Source organism: Anastrepha ludens, chromosome 6 (genome assembly GCF_028408465.1).
Source record: "Anastrepha ludens isolate Willacy chromosome 6, idAnaLude1.1, whole genome shotgun sequence".
NCBI classification, from domain to species: domain Eukaryota; kingdom Metazoa; phylum Arthropoda; class Insecta; order Diptera; family Tephritidae; genus Anastrepha; species Anastrepha ludens.
The window spans coordinates 53,597,740-53,614,967 of NC_071502.1; the positions used below are offsets into that span (position 1 = coordinate 53,597,740).

General features: G+C 37.3%; 1 protein-coding gene across 6 annotated transcripts in view; it reads left to right on the forward strand.

Annotated features, from left to right (window-relative positions):
* The window catches only part of LOC128868591 (apoptosis-stimulating of p53 protein 1), a 159,927-nt gene that overhangs the window by 80,803 nt on the left and 61,896 nt on the right, over window positions 1-17,228 (forward strand). The window contains exon 1 of one of the 6 annotated variants that reach the window (XM_054110860.1): window positions 5,383-5,920. The exons of the other annotated variants lie outside the window; for them this stretch is intronic. The gene's annotated coding sequence lies outside the window, so the exon portion shown is untranslated. Of the gene's footprint in view, window positions 1-5,382; window positions 5,921-17,228 lie in introns of those variants that run through there. 6 annotated transcript variants of the gene reach the window in all.

Genomic DNA, 17,228 nt, shown 5'->3' on the forward strand with positions numbered 1-17,228 from the left:
CATTGTTGATCAGCCTAGGTGACCTAACCTAACAATATGCTAACTGTTTTAGTACCAGCTTTTGGCAATTCGATTGTTTTTTATTTTGGGCATGACCAAGAGAAAGTTTACTTTAAACTAAGGTGTGTTGTAACTTATTTAAATCCTACTTCCTTCATTTCCTATTGGCTTGCAGGTATTTCTCTGCGACTGCTGCTGATGTTTCTGCTATATCTATGGTGATGCTATGCATTTTTAACTCATTTCAGCATGCAATGTTTACATTTCGTTGCGTTCAATGTCAAATTGTATTTTTAAGTAAATTAATTTGAGACAGCTAAGTGGCAGGCAAGCAGCCACGAGCCAGAGGATATAAGGACGACAACAGCAACCGTTGACATGAGTCAGGAGTTGTGGCGTGGGGCAGCCGAAGGGAAGGTAAAACAAATATTTGTAACACAGAAACACAGTACGAGAAGGTAAAAGCAATGTGGAATAATACAAGTACTTACAATGAAACAGTGGTATCTAAATAAATGAAGCTATTGTGCAGTTGACGTGCCACAGCAAGTCCGAGCTTGTAGCTGGTAGGCATATAAAACAAAGAAGAAATAATAATTCAGTGCAAAATCCAAGCAAGAACGTTCGGTATGATAATAATACAATAATACAAAATAACAGTATGATAAACTCAGCGAACGCCAAAGGCTTGAGAAACGCAAGCAGCAGACAAGAGTAAAATGGAAGCAGCGAAACACATTGGTCCAATTACATCCATACACGCATATGTTGCCACAGCATTTGGTGAAAGTTTGCAAAAATAAATGTGCATAAAACAAATGAAATAAAAAGAAAAAATTGAAGGATGTGCGCCAAAGTGGCATTACTCATTTCGATGTGGGCGCACTCTTTGAATGCTCACGCCATCAAATGGTAACGTAAGTGATGATTGTCGACTCCCCACATTTGTATGTGCCGTTAAAGAGGATAGATGTGGCAGCTAACAACTGTTATTAGGGCAATAAACAAAATACATTTTTTAACTGAGCGGCTGTTAGACAAATGGCGGCTGACACAACTGGTGGTGCCTCAGTTTTGGCCGCAGATCAAGCATCAAACCTGCCGCCGCCACATTTTAAGCTAGCACACTCTACCTACGATGATGGCTCGCCAATTGCCACCGCGGGCACGTTCTTCATTTGTGCAATGCCTTGTGGCACGTTCGTGGCAGCCAGAGCCTTGGCCAATCTGTTTCATAGTCTTGCTGTAACTCGAATTGCGCGCAACATGTTCTCAACACAATTGCAAATAGATAAGCGCACCCATATACATACACACCTATATATATATATATATATATGTAGGTATATACTTCTGAAAATGTATGCCGTTACTGTCACGAAACAACTGTTTTAGTTGACTTCCGTTGCGCCAGTTGTTCAAGCAGCTGCTAGCTCCCCTTTGCTAGCACATCCTTTCTCCTTATTGCGATTATCTCTTGCAATGTTTTGTCTGCTTTGCTCGCGCACATCGAGCAAAATTTTAATTTCCATCAATAATTCAAACAAAACGCTGACAGCCAGCCGGAAGGTGAAGTCATTTCTTTTACTGTTATTTCGTTTTGTATCTACTTTCAGCTATACATACTTGCATTGCACTACAATTGCCAACATCTGGCAACGCTGCGCACAGCTGTGAAAACGAACCGCTGCAATGCGTAGCACAAAAAACGAAAGTTTGTTTTTGGGTGTATGCATGCATGTGCAACCTTGCATTGCTGCCTACGCGTGGCAATGTATGAAGCGCTGATGTTGCAACAGCAAACGCCTCAAGCATTGTGCAAGCTCCCTTCATGCAACAATTTTCGTATAACGAACGTCCGTGTTTAATCCTACGTCGCACCCTTTTCTTACTTGGCGAAACTTTTCTCTCTACACTTTCCGTTTCTTCGTTGCTTTTTGACCCTTTTCATGCTGTCCTCGCTTTCTCACTACCCCCACAACCATTTTTCCAACTTTCTTGCCGCTATTATCAAATGCTCTTAACATGCTCACCCTTTCCCTTGTCCCTAATTCTTCATACTCGTTTATTCATACATATCTAGTTGCACATTGACTCCATTTAATATTAACTCGATGTAAGCATCATCATTGGGGTCGGTCATGTCAGTGTTGCTTTTAATCTTTCCCCTACTCTTCAAACTTCCATGTCAGTGTCAATACAACAACCAATTGCAACATGTGTCAGTGATGGAGGGTAGAGTGCCATTGTACCTGTTTACGGTATTTTTTGATACATATTATTTACAGCCAATTTTAACTAAATTTTTTCATGATTCAAAACTTGATACCCAAAATTACTTCAATTCCTCATTGGAAAGAAGGTTAGGGTTAGGTTATGGTTTTGTGGCTATCATGAAACGTAGAATTGTTCCCAACCCCACGAAAAGAAACAATATAAAATTTTTAATACAAAAATTTATTAGATACTTGTTTAGAAAAATTATCATTCGCTTCCTTATTATCTACCATATCTCATATGTTTACTTCAGCTGCTTAAGTATGTTGAACCTACGAATTTATTTTACTTCAAATTACACCTGAGCCTTCAATCGCCTTGCAGTCAGTGACGTTTAACGTTGGGTTAACTTCAAAAGTACCATTATTTCGCAATTTACTTTAAATATCAACATTTTTTTAAATATTTTATGCAAAAAAATAAAAGTAAAACGAACCAAAAGTATTTCACTTCCAAAAACTATATATCGTAATTTTCAATCTTAGAATTACATTGTGTAAAATAAGTACCCGGAATTTAAAAAAAAAACACATTTTTTCATATTATTCATCATTATTTGCTGGATCGCTTTCAAAATAGGCTCCTTTTGAGCCGATACAAATATTCCAACGAACAACCCAGTCATCCATGGCCCGCTGGTAGGCCGGCGCCGGGATGGCCTTCAGCTCCTTTAGCGAATTTTGTTTAATGTCTTCAATCGACTCAAAACGCCTTCCCCGAAGTGGCAATTTTAGTTTTGGGAAGAGAAAAAAGTCACAGGGTGCGAGATCTGGCGAATACGGTGGCTGTTCGATAGTATTTATTAAGTTTTTGGTCTTGTATTCGCGTACAATCAAGGCTCGGTGCGATGGCGCGTTGTCGTCGTGCAGAATCCACGAATTGTCCTTCCACAATTCGGGCCGTTTACGGCGAATGGCTTCACGTAAACGCCTTAAAACGGATAAATAATATTCCTTATTAACCGTTTGGCCCTCTTAAAGGAACTCAGAGTGCACCACGCCTTGGTAATCAAAGAAAACCGTGAGCATAACCTTCACTTTTGACCGGCTTTGGCGTGGTTTTTTTGGATACGGCTCGTTCTCGAAGCGCCATTCAGACGATTGCTGACTGGTTTGCATATCGTACTCGTAGACCCATGTCTCATCGCCAGTTATTATGCGTTTCATGAACGTAGGGTCCGTATTAGCTCGGGAAACCATGTCTTCAGAGACCTCCTTCCGATGCTCTTTTTGCAAAAATCCATAGTAAAATTCGCCAAGTAAACAAAAGATCAACTCACTTTGACTGCAGAATAAAACACACTAAGTAATAGATCCCGTTCTAATAAGGCTTGTGCATTCAAGGACATGTGTACCAACATGAAAAAACCAAATTTGAAGTGTCAGGTATTCCCGGGAGAGTTTAAATTATAAATTCCGGGTACTTATTTTACACAATGTATAACTATTATTTTTTCTAAATTTTTCAACTTACTTTTTATTATACTTTTTGCACTATGCATTCTTATTACATGTATCATTTTAGATGTTTTAATAATTGTAAAATTTTATAAAGTAATATCGATAATCAGGTTTACATCAAAAATTTTATCTCAGTCAAGAATTCTTTTAAGTTTCAGAAATATTAAGCATTTCTATTGCAAAGGGTTAAATCAAACAAGTGCTTTTTCATATTACCGGTTTACGGGCAACAGGTGTGCCAGTTGCTGGTCTGTATATTCAACTTTGTGACCGTGTCAAATAAGGGGAGTTTTACTTCGTTTGACCGAGCTTTTGCTCCTATTTGTGACGCGTGTCTTGATGTTGGTCCACAAATGGAGGAACCTACAGTTTCAAGCCGACTCCTAACGGCAAATATTTTTTATGAAGAGCTTTTTCATGGCAGAAATTCATTCGGAGGCTTGCCATTGCGTGCCGAGGAGCGACCGCTATTAGAAAAAACTTGTTTCTTCATTTTGGTCTTTCACCGAGACTCGAATCTACGTTCACTCTGAATTCCGAATGGTAGTCACGCACCAAGCCATTCGGCTACGGCAGCCGGTACTTTTACTATATTATATCGGGTTTCATCAGCAAACAAAAATTCTTCAAAAAAATATCTTAAATAGCTTAGCAAAAACTTCAATGCTAACAAAATACTTATTTTTACACTAGTAATAAAGCCAAAACTTGTAAGTATTCGGCGTTAAAAATTACGACTAAAAGCAAAATCAATAATGATACTCAATTTCAGTTTTTAAAAATGCTATTTTTGAAAAATTCGGAATCGATTGTATCATCATTTCCAGAAAAGTAGAGCTCAAAAATTATACATTTATGGAAAACATAAAAAAAACTTGAACAATTAAAAAAAACAATTGTCGACGTTCTCCTAGAAATACAGTATTTACCTTAAAAGTTGTTTTTACTGAACTTCTCTCATATTTCTCAAGTTACTTCCTTTACAATTATTCAAAAAATTAGAATTCTCGAATTATTGGAATCGTTAAAGGTTTTAAGACTACTAAGGTTTTTTTCTAAATTAACTTGACTGTAATTGTAATTTAAGGTTAATTTGCTTAACGATTAAAATAATACTAATTTAAATTTAGAACTTTGGATTAAAATAACCGTAATCCTAGACGCACGTGTAATTCTTAATACTTTCGGTAGTCTCCCGATCGAGGTACAAAAATATGCACACTCTTCTCTATATTCCAAATCCCTTATTTTATTTTCTTGTATGCTTTTAATTCGGTACAATTTAATTATTTTATTACCATCACTGCCTTGTATGTATATATGTATAGTGGTGTGTGGTGCTTACTTCTTTGCCTGCAGGCATGCAACCCGCACACGCAGCAGTTCGTCCGAACACACTCAGAAGCAGACGAGCACACTCAGTTGCTTATTCGAACATGCTCGTAATACCCAATACAAATCACTCCGAAGTCACTCAAAACAAAACGATATGATAAGCACAAGCTCTATCAGGTCACCCAGCATACTCACTCAACCGCCCAACATACGTGTGAGCCCGTGCTCAGCAGCCCTTTCACTTGCTCGACTTTGGCTCGGTTGCCTGTGGGTTGGCTTGCCTTTCGGTTTGACTTGTTTGCTCGGTTGTCCTAACCGAACTTGCGTTCTATGCACTTTTGGTTTTGGTAGCGCAATCAAATTTCTTTGGCCAATGAGTTTAGTTGGAATTTTGACTTTGCACATTGTGGTCATGCATTGTGCGGTACGTAATGGTATACGAGGGTCTAACTTTGAACTATAAACTCGTTGACTTTTCGTGCGTATTCGTGTAATATATACAACATAGAAAACAAACAAAGTACTTAGAACTCGGAGTCTCGCAAAATAGCCTTGCTATAAGAGTCAACAAAAGGGTATATCGTGCGTGAGCCATAGAAAAGTTTTCGTGTCAATGAATTTAATAAAACCAACAACAAAAAAAATTAAAAAATAAAAAAAGACAGCACACAACGAATGAAGTAAAATACGTATGTAGGTTTAAAAACAAAAACAACAAAGTAAATCAAGCAAAAATCAGCTACTAAAGGGGTCTAACCAAATCAAATGCAAACACACCGCAGCGAAACAAAACAAAACGAGAAGTGAATTGGAGAGTAAAAACATTCAGAGTAACAACAAGTTTGAATGTAAGAAGCGTGTGAAAAAAATCAGAAAAAGTTAGTAATGAATGCGGCAGCAACAACAGTAGCTATGGCATTAGATGTGCTGTCATTGCACAAGTGATATGGTATACGGCAAACGGTAAACGGTAAACGACAAACCCATACTAAACGTTCAGCTGTTGCGACATCAAATCATTCCGGCACACAACGACCTTCTCTTGAACTTCCTCTTTTCGGCACTTCTTTGTACGCCACTCCCTTTGCCATAGTGCAACATATGCTTAAGTAGGTGACGTTTGAGGAGAAAGGTTATTAAAATGCGGTACAAAAACCGTGGCGTATGCAAAATATTGGCAATAAAGCGATTATCTTGGCCGCAATTTGCGACAGTGATAACTTCTCCCCCCTACTTGGCAGGCTATGTTTGCTACAGTATTAACACCACAAACGACCGTGAAGAGGAGGATGTAGTACTTACAGGAACACAGCAAAAACGGAAAATATTGGTTGTTGATGGAAAGTGGCGTACAAAAGTACTGATGGGATGAGATAAATTAGCTCGATTGTATTGGAGTAGACGACTGTGAATATTTGGTGACCAGTGTGTGTGTGTGTGTGCATACGTGTGCCTCCAACTTCACATGTGTGTGCCCCTCGTACGATTCATGCATATTTAAGTAGGAATGTGTGCACAGGCGAGTTTAAATGAATGGGCGAGTCATGAGTTTGTCGGCTGTTTGCTTGCTCATGAGTGTATGTTTGCTTTGTTGTCACTGTATGTGCATGGTCATTAAGGTGAAAAATTATGAAGCTGCAAGCAACAAAGACATTTGTAACTACACAAAAAAGTCATTAAAATCGTTCGAAGGATCGGTCATGGACAAGCAAGTGCACAAAAAGCGATTGAAATGTGCTCGATGGCCAAACGCATGGATTGGACATGCAAAACGAATGAGAGCATAAAGCTTGTAAGGTGTTGAACTTTGAAAAAATGGGTTGTAAGGCTAAACATCGGCTATGTGGGAATGTGGCAATGAGGCTAACTATAAGGGTTGGGTGCGCAAAATACAGTTACAAATTATAAAGTAGGATTAAGAGCACGTAACAAAGCCACGTGACCGCAAGTGGAACAAAAAAATATAGGAAATAGGATAGGGGTGTGTAGTAGTGAAGTTTGCTGCAAGGAAATGCAAGAGATGCGGATGCTGGCAAGCAATGCGGGCAAAAAACAAAATGCGACAACACCAACAACTTGAAGCAGATGATTAGTGAAACAACTGCAAACGGAGACATGACAGCTGTTTGAAACAATAACTAATGGTTGTTAGGTGTTCAAGAACTTCAAGAACAAAGCTAAGCAGAAAGTGAGCATTGCACAGGTGTCATTGTTAGGAAGTTACAATGTAAGCTGAATGAAAAGCTCTTTAGTAGAGATGAACGAGAAAACGTTTGTGACAGCTGCTCGAACAACAATGAACTACATAAAATATTTGTATATAGCAGAACCATAGACTTGAATTAAGAAATATGGTGAGTGATATGGAGGCGATGCCAGCATGCGAAAATACCATTAACATAAGCAGTAACAGGCAAAGACTGGTGGAGGGATAGTTCTGATATTTGCTGTCACAAGCAGTACTGCAGTTTGTATGCTGGTTGCAAGATTATACGATTATATTACCAATGAAAGCATCTTGCACAGCACAACGATGATAAATGGATTGAAATATTTAAAAAGTGCTTTAGTCCAAAGGAGACGAGACCGAAGTAAAAGAAAAGTTAGGATGGAAACTTCTAGGGTTGATGATAATTAACTTATTTTTTTATTTGGTATTAGAAATGAAGTAATATGTAATTAAAAACTAATACAAGCACGAAGCCAAGTACGTGCCAGGGCTTACAACTCGATAGTTTGATAAGAGTTTGTGTCATTATTAGCAAATCACATTAAAACATGGTAGTTCAGCTACAATCTTTTAATAATTAATTTTAAGAAATTATAGTGGCAGCAGAAACAGTGAATCAGTAAATCAGTAGGTTTATTGGATCCGAACTGTTTCTTCCTTGTACTTTCTAAGGTGTGCCAATCGTTTAAAGGATAGTCAACTGATGGGTTATTACCGCAAAATGAGCATTGTTGTTGGGTATCTCCTGTAAGGAGCTGTATGTATGTGTGTGAGCTCGGTGCGCCCTATTATAAGTCGGGTATGTTGGCTTGTTAAATACCGAGATATCGAGGTGCACTGCTTGGGTAGAGAGCTGAATCCGGCATGCGGTGGAATGCAGTATATTGATGCATAAACGAATTCCATACTGGCAGTTTAATAGAGTCAATATGTTTTTTTTATATGTCTGTTTAAATAATTTTCTCAATAAACTTAAAACAATGGGCATAAGTCGGGCTGTTTCGTCGATACGCTCATTGCCTCGGTTGCCTTAATGGCACGGTATTCACATTGGCTGGTTTGTATGGCTTTAATGGACGAAATGCTGTCAGGACTAATAGGAAATTTTTCTTTTTTACGCAGTGCAAGTTCCGCTCCTTTGTAAAGGGGCTTCCAAAAGTGACACCTAGATGTTAGTAGTGAATAATTACTAGACGGTAACTTTTTTTATGTTATCTTTGACATTTTTCTATTAGACAGATGTACAATTTTACGCGTTGAAATTATTGAAACTTATGAAAATTTGCGATATTTAAGAGCAACACATCGCAAAATTGGAATTTTTTTAGTGGGACCCTATGAGTGGACAATTCAAAGATTGGTGTACAAATTTCAAGAATCTGGTTCTGTCGAGGATAGAAAAAGGACTGGTAGACCGAAAAGTGGAGGCTCTTTTGAGAATATTGCTACTGTAGCGCAAAGTGTTGTTGAACAAACTTAAACATCGATATCTCGACGTTCTCAACAATTAAGCATTCATGAATAGACTGTTTGACCGGTTTTACTTATAGACGTGGTCATGGCGGGCATTTAAATGGTACCATTTTCCACATTTAATTCTTAAGATCCGTATTTTGAATAAAAATTGTGAAACCTGAATGTGTCTAGATTTGTATAAGTTTCATTTTAAAACAACATCTAGATGCGTCTTTTGAAATACCATTTATATAGGTACTGCTTCCGCTGTGAACACCGTTCAGAGTGCGGGATAAATAACTGCAAAATGTAGCAATAGGTTTGGTTTAAAATATGTAGATAGTAAAGGAAACGAAAAAAATTATAAAAAATCAACAGGATTTTTCAGCAACTTCAAGCTTGCACTTTATTATATCAAGAAACTATAAAACAATCAAAAATCTTTCTATAAATTCAAACTAATTTGGGATGACTATTTTATGGAATGTTCCTGATGTTTACATTTAATTTGCAAACTAAATTGATATGGTTTTTATTTGCTTTAATTTTATAGAAAAATACTGAACATTAAAAAGAAGGAAAGTGTCAAAATTGGTATAAATGTTTTTGTGCTACAATTTTGTCATGGACTGTATATTTTATTCGTTCAATGAACTTACGCTCGTATGCTAAATCCACATTAATTATCACATAACATATTTCCATCTTCGTCGGCTTCGTCAGCACAATCTTCTGTGTTGAGATTGCAGTGCTTGCTTTCGTTTGATAACCATTTTAATATCATCGAATGAGTGTAAGCATTATAAAAAATTTTTGGAAAATTGAGTTCTTTAAAACTCTAAAGTCCTTTGAAAAGATAAAATTATGAGATATGGAAAAACTGAGTATACAGCATTTCTTTATAAAAACTTTAATATCAACTGCATCTAAAATATTTCCTGAATAATCTGTACTGTCGCACAATGTTTGATGCCCTGGTGTTCGCCTGACAAAAGGCTTAATTGTCGCATGCCTTGACTTGGCACAAACTGAAAATCAAAAACAAAAAAAAAATTTTGTATGGACTCTGCAAGCAAAGAAAGCATGGGCTATGCATAGAGACGGTTGATCATCTAAGTGAAAGAGGCTTTGAGAGTGCAGAAAAAAAATTTGATTGGATCGTATTACAAAGTGTCTTTGCGTCGATTGGGATAAGCAACTACTACCACTAGCACTTCACATCTCGTGCCAGCTGTGCCTTCTTGTATTATGTTGACGTTTAATAAAATCGGCTGCGTCAAAACAAAATGCTAATTTCATCTAAGTAATTCAGCTGATGATAATAAAAATGGAGATTGTATAATCACTACCATTCGTAATTAAGCAACAAAGCAGAGTCATTGCACGAAGTATACGAGTACAATAGCATGAGCCTAGAATAACAAAATCCACTTCCTGCGGTATAAAAAAACAAATCAAATAAATTTAAATGGATTGAGAAATTTCAGTACACCGCTTATGCTCTAATTTCCCTGATGACTCCAACTTCAAGCAGCAGCCATTCACAGCAGCTGTCACATCTGTCACAAATTGCCTTATTGCATGTGATAGCAACACGCAAAACACACACACACACACGCAGGGAAACGGCCAATCGCAAACGCAATTACAATTGAAATACTAAGAAAGCCATTTAGAGGCTTATGAGTATTGCATAAGTATTTGCTGAGTATCTCAATGTTGCGCCACTGCCATAAGTATTTTGTTGCTTTGGCTTTATTGCAAATAACTGCGTTTGCGATATGAAAGCTGTTCAAGTTATTTGCGTTACAATACATATATACATATATATAAATCTATTTGGATGTGTATGTGTGCAGGTATGCGCATGTTGGTGTTTACTAAAGTTGTTTACACTACCACATGCATAAGAGATCTTTGGGATTTTTATGTTTATGACATTTAAATCAATATTGGCTCAATTGCATTTTCATTGATACAGGCGGCTACGGGTGTTAAGGCATATCTAAGTGTGCGTTCCAATAACGCTTACTGTCCATTAGGGCCGTTGGGGAGGCACGTTAGCTTAGTGCTAATGGGCGAAGTAATTTTGAAGCGGTAAAAGGAAGTCAGTGGTGCAGAATATAGGAAATTGCAGAAAAATATGTCACTGGCAAAGAGAGGTAAAGGAGGATGGGGCTGCATCTCGGTAGAGAACCACAAGATTACCTTCTGTGTGTGTAGAAAGTGGGTAGTCAAAAGAAAGAAGATGAATCTCCTGCAGTCATTATGCCTATTAAACGTCGAGTGGCGAAACAGACATGCGATGCAATTTTTTTCTGCCTGTTTGTTTGTTCGTTGCAGGCGAAGTTATTAAGCCAAATATCTAGGCGTCCAAGTGAATGCCAATCTGTCGCACTGTATTCGTGCATAGCATTGCCATAGCTTCGCTATTTAGGTCTTCACTATGACTTTCAAGTGCTGTTAGTTTGTATTAATATCTGCCATTCCCCGCTTATGTATATGTTTGTGTTTGTTTATGTGCTTGTGTCTGTTTAATGAGTGCAATTTGTGAGATACAATTACGCGATTCTATGCGACTCGACCATCAACGTCAACGTCAACGTCTCCATCAAAACATCCACATTTCAAGCAAAACAAAGTCAACCAACCAGACAGCTAAAGAGCTTAGCCAAGCAGATGATGGTGAAACGAGGTTGAATAATGAGGGGGGATGGACACGAGTGCAGGCATATCTTGGGTGCGCATTCATTGCAGTTATTTTTGACGAAATTCGCAAACATTTTTGTATATACATATGTATATTGATGTGTGTATGTATTTGCATAGCTAACTATATATGTACGAGTAGGAATGTGCAGAGGTGTTAACAAAAGTTCGCTTACTTTACTACAGAAAAAATACGGTCTACGATAAATATTTATAAGTAGGTATAAGTTTTCGAGGTTTGCCGCTTCAACTTTCACCTTTACGTTCACTCAGAATTATGTTTCGGAAAATCATTCACTTTTCTGTCTATTGAGGCCACAGGCGGAAAATGGGCCACACAAATTACTGGAGGGAATCAAAGATCTCCACGTGAGCTTAGCTCAGCAAGGCCGATCAGGTTGTACTCATCTGTTGAAAATAAAACGAAACAAATGCTGTTGGTCTAGTGTAAGCGTTCCCGGCAAAATTTAAGGGGCCAGATACCTGTAAGCGGCCATATTTTCCCTGATTTTCATTAAAGTTATTTAAAATGAAGAAGTCAATATATTTTTTCAAAATTCACACGCAATTTTTTTATATATTAAAATAATATAAATTTATTTATTTTATTTTAATCCTAAATTTTATTTATTTTATTTTAATCATTTAAAACGGTGTACACTCAATTCTTCCAGGAAGGTTGCAGAGGGGCTTTCTAATCGGCGGACATTGTAGCAAATGCGTCAGTGACCTGAATACAGAAAACTAAAAATTTGTTTGTTTATTTATGTCATAATTTCTATATGAATTAAAAAAAAATAAAAAAAAAATAAATTCGCGGAATAAAATGCTTAAAAAAATCAATTTTTGGGGAGAATTTTCCTACTATTTTTGTTTCGAAAAAAATATTTTTTCAAAAAATGTTCGAAGACTTGTAAATTCACATAGAAAGTAATATCATAAAAAAGATGTGTGCAAAATTTCAGGTAAATAGGTCAATAACTTTTCGGGTTATCGTGTACGTCAATTCGAAAAAAATGGTTTTGAGAAAAAAGTTTGAATACAACGTAACTATACCTCTCCCAGCGCTCGAACGTAAAGAATAGAGTCGTCACGGTTGACGATCTATAATATAAGAATTACTTAAATTTTACCATCTAAAATTTTTTTTACATATTCTTAAAGGATTATATTAACTTTTTATGAAATTTTCAGGTATCTGTCCCCTTAAACTTAGAGCTCCGTTAGAACAAAAATGTAAATGCTGCTGAATAAGTGTATCCTTTTCGCAATACGCGTTGTACAATTTTTTAATTTTGGGAGAAAATTAGAAAGCGTACGTTGTTTTTATTAAATTAGTTCCGTGCATAAAAAGCAGTGTTCTTATGAGCACACTCTAAAAGTCCAAAAATGTCACGTGCAGCTGCAGCAAAATATTTGAAGTAGTCGAAGACGCTGATAAATAAATGAATGCAATGGGACATAGAAGTTAAAAATATTGACGACTTCGACGGACGAGGCCAAAAAAGGCAAATAACTATCCAAAGCAAGATCAGAATATCGTTGATTTTTTTGTGATAAAGCCGAACTTAGCCTTGCGTGAAGCTGCCGAAATTTTAAAGAAAAGTGTTGTTAATGTATCCAAAAATACAATTCACGGACGATTATGTGCAGAAAACTGGAAATTTCGGAGCTCTCATTGTAAAAAGACTTGCATTGGCTAAGGAAAATTCAGAACGGAATTCGGGACACGCATTATTAACGGATGCACATTCCTTTTGGGCAAATAGTTGCAACCGTCGGTTTTAGTGCACTTCTGATAATCGACAACATCAACGATCTTTTAATCATTCAGTTAAGGTTCATGTTTGGGGCTGCTTCTCCAAAAAAGGATTTGTTCGTGTAATTGTTTGTATCGCCAATTCGAATGCAGTTTGGATGCATTTTACAAAAGGCATTATTATCGTTAGTTCCGAAGATGTTTGGAAGAACTAGTCAACCTTGGATTTTAAAAGAAGACAACGATCCCAAGCATGAAAGCTGAATATATGTAGAGGAGAAACAGTAAAATGAGATTCAAAGTTTAGATTGGCCTTCACAGTCGCCCGATGCCAACGCTATTGAAAATCGTTAGACAAAAGTTAAGCAAAAACTCAAATGATATCAAATGTAGATGCTCAAATAGTTGTCAAGGCAAATTCGCTAGATGTGGAGCCGATTACCTCCACAACTTGCGGATAAATATTATAAGCCCATATAATGCAATTTGTTAGAATTGAAATGGTCAAGTTATGGCGGCCACGCTTCTACTAGACGGACTGTAATTGCCATATACTAATGTCCTACGAACGAGTTTTAAGCTGTGTGGCCTACATGCAAAAAAAATCTCCAAAGTACCTTTCACAGAAATACAAAAATTTGTCTTTTGCTCCAGGATATATTTATATAATGCATACGAGTATGTACAATACATGCATATCATCGAAATATCTGCTAGTCCGCTTGTATCTCGCTCTCACAAAAGGAAGATAGCAGCATCTACACAGATACAAAGCACGAGCAAGGGGTTTTTATATCAATTTAGAATTTTTAAAGTATTTCACTTTAAGAAATTCTATACCAATTTGGTCAACATTGCATTAAACATTAAATTTTTTTCAAACTTTCCTCAGTTTATTTATGAAATTGAAGCTTACAAATTAACCAATTTTTAGAAGAATTGTCGACAATGTGCAAAATACTTGGATCAGTTTATATAGAACGCTCCTTTATCTTGTTAGTGAAGTGCCAAATTCCCTGAGGCTAACCAATGGGTTTCACAGTGCTGGAAAGATTACTCTTTTCTGTTTATATATTTCTCTTCAATATGAAATGCCCGATTTTTCGTACCCAAATACCAGGCTGTAGTATAAAGTGGAGAAATAAATCTTATAAAGGCTTCTATAATAACCTCGCGAATTCGGAACGAAGAAGAAGAATAAGGTGGCATTGCTGAAGCTTCTTAAAAATATGCCACTCTTTTTGACTTAATTATTAAATAAATCTACCCAGATTTGAGGTGCATACTACAAAATTTCATGCAAAAGTTCTGGTTTATACAATATATTCGACGGGATATAATCCTGCATACTCGGATTTTATCTGAAAGTTCTGATTAAAAATTGCGAAATTTGAAAAAAATTGTACTTCTTATTTTTAATATACGCAAATGGGGTTGTGATGAGACAGTGAATCTTCAAGGCGTTAAAGCTCATTAGAAACTGTTACGCACATCTCTGCAATTTCTTCACGGTACAGATAAACCGAAAACGAGTTGGAATGCTACTCTAAGCTATTCTTGATTGACCATGATCTTTAGTGGCACCTGCTACTTTAGGAGGAGTGAGACTTAATAACATTTCTGACCAAAAGATTGGAAATTTCATAGGTCATATGAAATTCACAAACAATCCTGTAGCGCAAATTAAATGATGCAAAAATCTTTGCGCTAAAGATCTCTAGGAATTTCATGATGCCTCCTTTATATCGGGTACCCCGGGAGGCGGGTAAGCCGTTCAATATATGGACTCGGAGTTCTGTTACACAGCTGGATAGTAGAACTGGTGCAGGTGCCTTTGGATCGAATTTTTAAAAATAGACACCCATGGACGGTTATTCCACAGTCTTTCAAGCGAAGATTCATAGCATAGAGGATTGCAGTAGAGAATGTCCTTTAAGAGGGATACCTTAGAAGCTCATCTGCATTTTGTCAGACAGCAAAGCACTGCAGTCTCATATAAAAACAGCCAACAACTGGTTGAGGAATGCTGCACTGCCCTGGAAACACAACGATTGTTTGGAGTAAGGTAGAAGAACTTGAAGCTTACGACGGCAGTAAATAAATGGGCTACCTAAGAAAATTAGACGCGACTTAAAAATTCCATTCCTTTTATGGGCTCACCAAAATCCACATAAAGGAAAGTATAAAAGGCTGAGAAGACAAAGACTAAACAGTTTATACTTCCCTCGAGAACAGTAACAAATAGGTTGTTAAATCAGGTTAGAAAAAGCTTACAAACTCTCATTCACTACTATATATGAAACGATTCGGTAAATTCTAGCATACGTATTGATATCAGGAAATTAGGATAAGTTTAAAGAGGCAACTACCGTTTTTATGAACTGGATGATGAAACTTCAGACCACATCGTATGTGACGGTCCAGCTCTTACAAGACGAAGACTCATTCACCTAGATCGTACGACTTCAAACCCAATCAAAGGTGGAAATATATAATGGCCCGTTAATAATATGTAATATTAAGCCACTAGTCACTATTAGTAACTCAAGGATCTATACTTAGTTTTTTTACAGTAAATAATGACTACCGCCTGAATAGCGGCATAAGGCACCGCAGTAAAAGCGAACCCTTGTTGGTGCCCCTTATGCATGAATTTAGGTAAATTCACTTATTTATGGGCTCATGGATAAAGCAACAGTGACTCACTGTGGTTGGAGCCAACGCTAAGGCATCTACATATTTACATAGTGGCGCTTATGATAATACTGTCGTCGTGGCTGTTGCCGCGTCTATTGCCGTCAACATGTTGGCAGCTGGCTCGGTTACACGACTGGCTGGAAGGTTGGTCTACCGGCGTCATAGCGGGGCGGTTGAATGCGCCAATTCACAAAATTCGCGACCAACGTGGTTGGGTGGTTGGTTGGTTGGCTGACTTGTTGGTTGGTTTGACTGCTTACCCGCCTGACTGGCTTGTTGTTTGTTTGCTGACTGTTGAATTGGTTTAGCTTTGCTTTTGCCAACCCGCCATCACTACCACCAACATCATCCTTCAACTTCACCAACTCAAGCTGCTGCATGTTTTACATGCACTTCCTTTCAGTCTGATTCAACTAGCTTTGAGGCGCATATTTTTCTAAAAACAAAAAAATCAAAAAAGAAAAAAAAAAACGGGGCTGTACTGGTTGCGGCTTCAAACAGCTCATAAGTTAGCGAACGCCTTTATGTATGTTTGTTAACCAGAGACTTTCAGCAGTTCAGGTAACCGAGCGAGGTTAGAAGCCAACGAGTTTTGTTTACATGCAAGTACATACATACTTACATATACATATGTGAATGCAGCAGCGGCGGTGGTGGCAGCCGTAGTAGTGCGAATATGAATGGCAACAACGCCGACAATTCAGTTTAAGCGTGGCGAGAGGCTGCATTCATCATTGCAGTACATACCTACACACAAATGTAGATCTCTGGCGTGGGTAGTGGCGCCAGCGTTGTAGGCATTTACGCTTTTTAAATTTTTAATGAAGATGCAACATTGCGAAAGAGCTCATTTTTATTTACATTCACGCTGTTTTAAGTCGACAAATGGGCACAAACAGGGTGCTCATATACAAATACAAATCTTTTATATACCTAATATTTATATATTTATTTATTGTGAGTGTTCTTGTTCTTGTTCGAAATCATGCTGTCCTGTGTACGGCGTACTTCGTGTGAATGTGTTTGTTGTTGTTTGTTGGCGAGTGTTGTAAAATGCAACAGCAATAGTTGAAAGTAATGAAGGCGTAAAAACATTCAAATGTAAGAAAAATAAGTATATACTTTACTCGCCTACTTACCTACATAGTATACCAAACGCTACAAATCATTTAAACAAAAAATGAAACAGAATTACAAAAACAAAACAAAAATTACAACCTAACCAACTCACCTAAACAGCGCCACTTTTGCCACTTTGAGTGGATTTCTTTGCAAACTTTGTAAATTACGTCGTCATCGTGGTTGC